This window comes from Triplophysa rosa, linkage group LG25, assembly GCF_024868665.1.
Source record: "Triplophysa rosa linkage group LG25, Trosa_1v2, whole genome shotgun sequence".
Classification (NCBI taxonomy): Eukaryota; Metazoa; Chordata; class Actinopteri; order Cypriniformes; family Nemacheilidae; genus Triplophysa; species Triplophysa rosa.
The window spans coordinates 12,656,611-12,664,110 of record NC_079914.1 but is presented as its reverse complement, the minus strand read 5'-3'; the positions used below and the strand labels follow the sequence as shown (position 1 = coordinate 12,664,110).

Sequence of the window (7,500 nt, the reverse complement as noted above, 5' to 3'; positions counted from 1 at the left end):
ACGGATCTAAAAGTCCATACGTCAAAGAACATACGAATCCACTGAAGCCCTCCACGACAATAGAAATCCTACAGTTTATCTCACGATTTTAAAAGCGTTTGGCACCTTTGAGATTCTGATCGCAGATCTATTTATCTACACTAGAGATTGAATCTGAGATATCAGATATCAAAAACATCACGCCGAGAGCATCTGCAGGCGACTGGCAGCTGGACAGACTGGATTTTCCGGTTGTTAATGCCCTTAGCTGCAGGCTAACTGTTACAATGATGCTAGCATGCCAAAACCATATGGAAAAACAAAGGCTGGACTTTTACAGGGCATGCCAGGCGCAGTGTGCATCAGTAGGGAGGGTGTCACTCAGACGGCAGATTTTAAAGAGAATTCCTAACTACACATTAAGGCGTTTTATTGACTTACTAAAGTACACGCAGACCCATGTAAACGGCTTGGACTACGACTGTTCAGTCATTGCAAACCTTGTGACTTTCTTTCTTCTGCAGAACACAAAAGAAGATATTTTGAAGAACGTCGGTAACCAAACAACACTGAACCCCCTTGACTTCCATTGTATGAAGACAAAACCTGAGACATTTCTCAAAATATCTTCTTTTGCGTTTAACTAAAGGAAGAGTCATGCACAACGTAAGGGTGAATAAACGTTGACGTCATTTTTATTTTTGAGTGAACGGTCACAGAAGAAGATACTTTTAAGAATGTCGACAACCGAACAGCGATGGCAGCCATTGACTTCTACTGTACGGACACAAAACCAATGCAAGCGAATGGCTGCCATCGCTGTTCGGTCAACAAAATATCTTCTTTTGTGTTCTGCGGAAGAAAGAATCTCATACAGGTTTGACATGACAGAGTTTTCAGTTTTGGGTGAACTATCACTTTAAGGATGAAACAAGATAGTCTGCTTTGGGATATTTTTGGCAAGAGTTCAGTTTTAATGTTTGCATTTTTGTGTCTGCGAGCGGTGCAATAAGCTCTCCCAAATGTAAATGGGGGGGGGCGTTATTAAAAATATGCTCAAGTTTAAAAGCGGCAAGCTGTGCATATTTGCATAAAAGCATCAGTTTTGTCTTTTTTCTTTCTCTCTTCAGGCAAGTTTTGTATGTTCGTACGATGCGTCTTAGAACTATTAGCAGTGGAGAAATTATGAGTTCTGTTTTTATCAAGCGCAAAAGCCACCCGCGTGTAATTGCACGTTTGATAAATGATTCGAGAACTGCAAATTGGTTTATAACGAAGATATTCAGTGAGTGAGTGCTACGCTTCGAAATGGTGTCTTGTCTATTTTTGTTCAAAGAAAAATATTTAGGACTAGATGTTGTAAATTACATTTATTTATTTGGTAAAAGTAAAGGCCCGACAGTGCAATACATTATTTATACACCCACTCAAGCTATACTTCTTTATCAGCATGTGTTGTACTTTTTGTTCTTTAAATACAGCTCGGTCGGTGGAGAATTGCATTACCAACACAAAAGTCCTGGGTTTGGATTCTCAGGAACACGCATGCGGATAAAATGTACAGCTATCTATAGTTTTCTACAGAGATTGCACAGACTGAAACTTAAACCACCTCCTATTCCTTTGTTTTTGCTCAAAAACAATCTTTTTTGGGTGGGTCTCCCGTCCACCATAGGAGGCCCCTGGGGGGGTGGGGTGGGGGGGATAACTGGCCCCGGCCCAGGCCCTGGGAGAATTTTCCCCGTCCCCCCGCCTGTCGACAGCCCAGACTGGATGTTGCAAGAGCCAAATGACCAAATGTTTGGAGGTAATCCAACATTTGCAGTGTTGCCTTTTATGTTGAATATGATTGAAATTCTGGCTTTGGAGAACTCGACGGAGATGTTCTTTAAGTGCTTACATTTCATCTCATCTCAAAATGTTGAAATCAATACGGATTGCCATCGTGTAAAAAGCAGCTTTGTGTTGCGCACGTTCGACGTCAGAAGAGCTAAACTGTTTACTTTTTGCAGGTCATCTGTGAGGCCCGCCGGACGTCTGAAATGGGTCAGTACGGTAGAGCTCAGGTGCTTTAACTCCTAATCAGGTCTGTTTTGCCCACAGGCTTGCAGAAAGATCTCAGTTAAGACCCTCTGAGAAACTTACAGAATTGCTAATTAGATGTTTGGTTTCCGGATTTGTTTGTGGTTTTAGCTAGCTGAAGGTCAAAGCTGAGGACAGAGAGGCATTTTGTATTTTGATATATAGATCGATAGATAGATCAATAGGTATTGATATGTGGCTGTTACGACATTGTGTGAGCGCTAAACATCCATACCTGGGCTATAGTTCATGAATATATTAGTTATATTTATATTTTCGTCCTGTTAGTATATCCCTGCTGTCAGGCGCCTGAAATAGTTTTTTTTCATATTTTCTAATGGACTTAAACAGTGACTATGATTTAGATTTTCATTGCCTACTCGTAACTAAAAACTGATTTGACAGAATTTTACTGTTTTTACTTGCGTTCCGTTTCTTTTTTAATGCTGTGAAAAATGTTAAATTACAGGAATAGACTTCAAATTTACAAAGTGGGTGTAAATTTTACTTACAAAAAATGTTTACCGTTACTGCTTTCACGGGTATTTTTTTACAGTGTTGCTCATATGAGCTGTTGAATTTTGGGGGAAACCAGACTGTTTTTGTAACTATTTTACGGCAAGGTTAATTTATATAAATACGTACAATGTAAATCATACAAAAAATATGACTGTTAGGAAAATATATAATTAAGCCCCGCCCCTAAACCGAACCGAACCCACAAAATCAGATCGTACTAAAACGTACAAATTGATATGAATAAACCAACTATTTTAATTTGTTTATCTTTGTTTAATGTAAACATCCATACTCTTAAAAAACATGCTACAAAAGGTTCTTTGATGTAGAAGAACCTTTTGGTTCCATAAAGAACGTTTAACATCTGTAAAAAGTATAAAAAAGTAAGAAAGAGCTGGTTCTTTAAAGAGCCTTTAACTGAATGGTTCTTCCATGGCATCGCTGTGAAGTACCTTTTAAGCACCTTTAAGTGAAAGCACATACAAATCTCCTGAAGCTCATCAGGACGGTACAAACCCTACAGTTTTCAGATTCTGCTTAGCAGCTTTCGCCACCCTTGTGACCCATGAAATAATAAAATTCCCTCTCTTTGTGCAATGTCTCAAAATACTTAGAGGATCATTCCTGTTGCACATGATCCTAATCAGATTCATGGCTTTCTCTTTCAGAAAAGTGGCCGCAAAGCCTGCTCGGGGCGTGAAAAGGAAGGCAGACGGTTTGAATGAACGGTTTGGCTTGTGGAGACGGAAGCAGGAAATGTCACCGAAATAATGAAACGAGGAACTTCCATCATAAAGAGAAGTTCAAAGGAATTCCTGCCGCAGCGCCTTATTAAAACGGCCCAGACGGCACGCGGTGTCTGCATCTGTATCGCAGCGTGAGTTTAAACAGAGATTTAGAGAGGGAGCGAGCGTGGCTGCGCTACAAAATATAGTGAGGTGCCTACGTAGGGAGCTGTCTTCTAAGTCAGCAACTACAATTATTAATCCTTTGAGCACTGAGGGTTACAGATTTGCGTGCTGAGGTCACTTTGTCCCAAAGTGGAAGAACACAAAACCGTGACCCCGTTGACCTTTTTCGATTGTCAGCCATAACTCGATTATGCCAACACAAATACACACTTGCCTAAAACCAGAGCACTCTCTGAGAACTCTCAAAGGATCAAAGGCTGGATGCCAATGCGATCTCCCAGCGCGTGAACCGCAACTGAGCCCTTTAAACACATACACACGTTGAGACCGCCACCGTCGTTGAAGTAGACTGGCACGCTGTTGCTCTGCAGAGAGTCGGCCCCCTCTACGCTACACAGAAAGACGGAGAAACAAAAGGGGGGTATGAACAAAGACGGAAACATAGAAAGAGAAGTAGTAGCGCTTTAAGAATAGAGCAGAAGAACTGACAGCCCATATTAGAATGCCTGAAAGGATGGAGAAATAGTCAGGAAGCACTCCAGACATCACAAAAGACATTGCTAAATGTGACAGCTAAAGTATAAATACAAGTAGGGACGCTATTATATTATTTATTGATTTTTTTGCCCCAGTGCATGCTGGGAACACCAGCATTCAGGTTACTAGTCAGTTGATAAGCAGAGATTTTGTTTTTTTCACCAGTTTTATTGTAGTTGTATTCATTTTGAATTGGCTTTTATTTTGGGATTTTTAGTTCATAGTTTTGGTTTCGTTTTTGGAAATTTTGTTATGTGCTTTTGTTGTTTTGTGATGTATTTGTTTATTTTTTATGTCGCTCTATAAGATGAATTTGTTTTTGTTTCGTTTTTATGTATTTTCAGGTATTTGTTTTTTTTTTATTCAGGTTAATCCTGAGGCAACAGTTCTTATTTTTGTTTACTTTGATTTTTAAAATATATGTTTTTTATTTCAATAAACAGAAATGTTTAATAGTTTTAGTAAACTAAATGAACTTGTTGATCTTTCAGGACACATTTCAGAATATCTTATGTGACGACTTTTATGAAACTTTTCTGTTTTAACTTTTTCAATCTTGAAATCAGTGTTTCGCTAAAAAAAACATTTTGTGTTTCAGAGAAAGAAATTAATCAAAGTTTGGAACAACATAATGTAAGTAAACTATAGAATTATTGTTTTGGGTGCAGTCAATATAAAACCCATTTACACCATTTAAATGCTTTTTTTGGTTGGTTTTGCAATTTGGTTAAGAGCAAAAGTAAAAAACATAAATATCATAAAATAAAATACAATGCAAAAAAAATCAAGCAGGGATTGCCTTCAATTGGTTAAGAGTAAACATAAAAAACATAAATATCATCAAATAAAATGCAATGCAAAAAAATCATGGAGGAGTTGTCATCATTTGAGTTTAACCCATGTAAAGATAAGTACAGTACATAAAGTAACCTGGCATTTCGTTTCAAACAGAGATGGCGATAGAGATGCAAACGTTACGAATTGCAGCTTCAAATAAATGAATCGGTGTGTGTGGTATTGCAAATCTGCCTTGCAGCTGTCGAAGTTGTCTGGAAGTCTGCAGTTTTATGACATTTACCACAGACGTCCTCTTTAGCATCGTTTGTGTCCTCATTCTAGAGTACCTCAAGGTTCAGCGCTCCCAGATTCCCACAAACCGCCGTTTAGGAAGTACCGGGCCGATATGCATTTTTACGATGGCAGTGAGATCTGAATGACTGATAATGAGATTAGCCTTTTATTGTCGTAACAACATTTTACTGTCCAAACAACATTGACCCCATTGACTTCCATTGTTTGGACACAAAACCAAATTTCTCAAAATATTTTCTTTTGTGTTCCAGGGAAGAAAGAGTCGTATACAGGTTTTGATCGACTTAACGGCAAATCAATGACCATTTTTATTTTAGCGTGAATCACTTTATATCACTCTCTGGTTGTTTACAATACATTTTGTGTCTTTATTTGAATGACTGCCTCTGAGGGCAGATTTAAAACGGCGACCCTTTTCGGCCTTTTGTGCTTACCGTGTGATGATGATTGACAGGTGAAAAAATGTTTGCAAATGAACAGCCTTTGGGTTAACTAAGTCTCTCAGCAGTCATAAACTTTTCTGTATGTTTCCCAACAATGCAACTAAACGCATACTTTAATGTCATTGTAATCCCAATGAATGGTCATTCGGAGGGTGGACCGGACCGGGCCGCCCACCTACAAAATATAGAAGTGATATATAAGCTGTCATTCCCACTGGAAGCCGACACCTTACGGGTCAGGCCGGCTCTTCGGCTAACACACGAGAGTGTTACAGGTGTGTGCGAGATCTGCGACTCTTGCTTGAGGGATCAAGAAAATGTCAAAGGTTGACAGCTTACCCACAATCCTCCTCTTCTTTGTTGTTGTTATTGTGTGAACTTTCTTCGTTGTGTCTAAATTAAACGTTGATCTGTTTGTTGTCAATTTTCACGAAGTAGAATTTAAATGTACGATCTCGATCACCTCCACTCAGTGAAAATGGAAGCAGGATTTTTAGCCGTAGGAAAATGTCAGCGTGCCTGGATTGCTATTGACAGAGAGATCTATGAAGCAGAAAGCAATCGGAGGAGAAAAGGGCCAGTTTGCACCCGATAATTGGCCATTATCACTTAACACAAGTCGATAAACACATCGCACAAACAAACGCTTCACATAAACAAACAAATAAAACATGAGATGGGCTGGTTAAGTCGTCTACTGCAAAAAACCCCAACAGAAATAATGACAGAAGTTCATCGCTGGATTGGACATGGACTTACACCTGTCAATGAAATCGGAAGATTTTGCCTCTTTATCGCCACCTCTGTTTGAAATATAAAATGACATGTTTACTTTGTGTACTTTTGTTAATGTGGATTAAAGTCAAATAACGTCAAAATGATGTTTTACGCCGAATCATACTTGACAGCGCAACGTTAAAATCATTTATTTATTTTTACAAAAATACAGATTGCAACTTTAACCAGAGTTAAAATATTAGCTCATGTTTGTTTTATAACTTGCGCTAATCATCGTATATGATTTGAGGTGCACAGATTTTGGTACACATCCAACTTTATTGTGCGTGTCATTGAAGCCCAAAATCACGTTATTATTTGTTTCTGATGACGCATGTTCTGATCTTTCAGACGGGATGTGTAGAGGCAGGTCGGCCGACATGTCTTCACCTGACAGAGCGATTTGAGATATTACAGCTATGTGACGGCGCTGTAGACGCATACAGGAGACGGTTTTAATGCTGTTACCATTGGAGACGATGGCATTATATGGAGGAAGGTAGATTTCAAATTAATCTACTAATATTGTCAATATTTGCTTCATTTTGCAGAATGGAATTGAAGCAATGTGTCAATACTCAATGACCTCGCGCGCACACATCAGCGGCTACAGTCATAATCTCTCAAACGGCTTCAGGGCGGTTTGGCCGTGTGTGGTTGAGCAGGTTCTCATGTGTTCTAGCAGAGACGTACTGTATAGCTGCACTGAAAACAAATCTCTTAACTGACTTGAAATATCATGATCTGAAAGGTATTGTGATGTACTGGACTGTGTAAGAAATCTGGAATCTGTCTAGGCCTGTCTTTCTTTCTTTCTTTCTTTCTTTCTTTCTTTCTTTCTTTCTTTCTTTCTTTCTTTCTTTCTTTCTTTCTTTCTTTCTTTCTTCCTCCTTTCTTTCCTTCCTCCTTTCTTTCCTTCTTTCTTTCTCTTTCTTTCCAGCCATCCTTCCATCCATCCATCCATCCATCCATCCATTCTTTCCATCCATCTTTATCTATTCGTCTTTCTTTCTTTCTTTCTTTCTTTCTTTCTTTCTTTCTTTCTTTCTTTCTTTCTTTCTTTCTTTCTTTCCATTCATCTCCATTCCTCCATGTCTATCTATCTATCTATCTATCTATCTATCTATCTATCTATCTATCTATCTATCTATCTATCTATC

The 7,500-nt window shown here is 38.7% G+C and overlaps 1 long non-coding RNA gene across 1 annotated transcript; it reads left to right on the top strand.

The window, feature by feature from the left end:
• The first annotated feature begins 1,693 nt into the window (after positions 1-1,693).
• Positions 1,694-7,324, top strand: LOC130548818 (uncharacterized). The gene is made up of 4 exons (XR_008962085.1): positions 1,694-2,025; positions 3,249-3,457; positions 4,627-4,661; positions 6,692-7,324. It is a non-coding gene; the product is annotated as an uncharacterized LOC130548818 (long non-coding RNA).
• Positions 7,325-7,500: the final 176 nt, after the last annotated feature.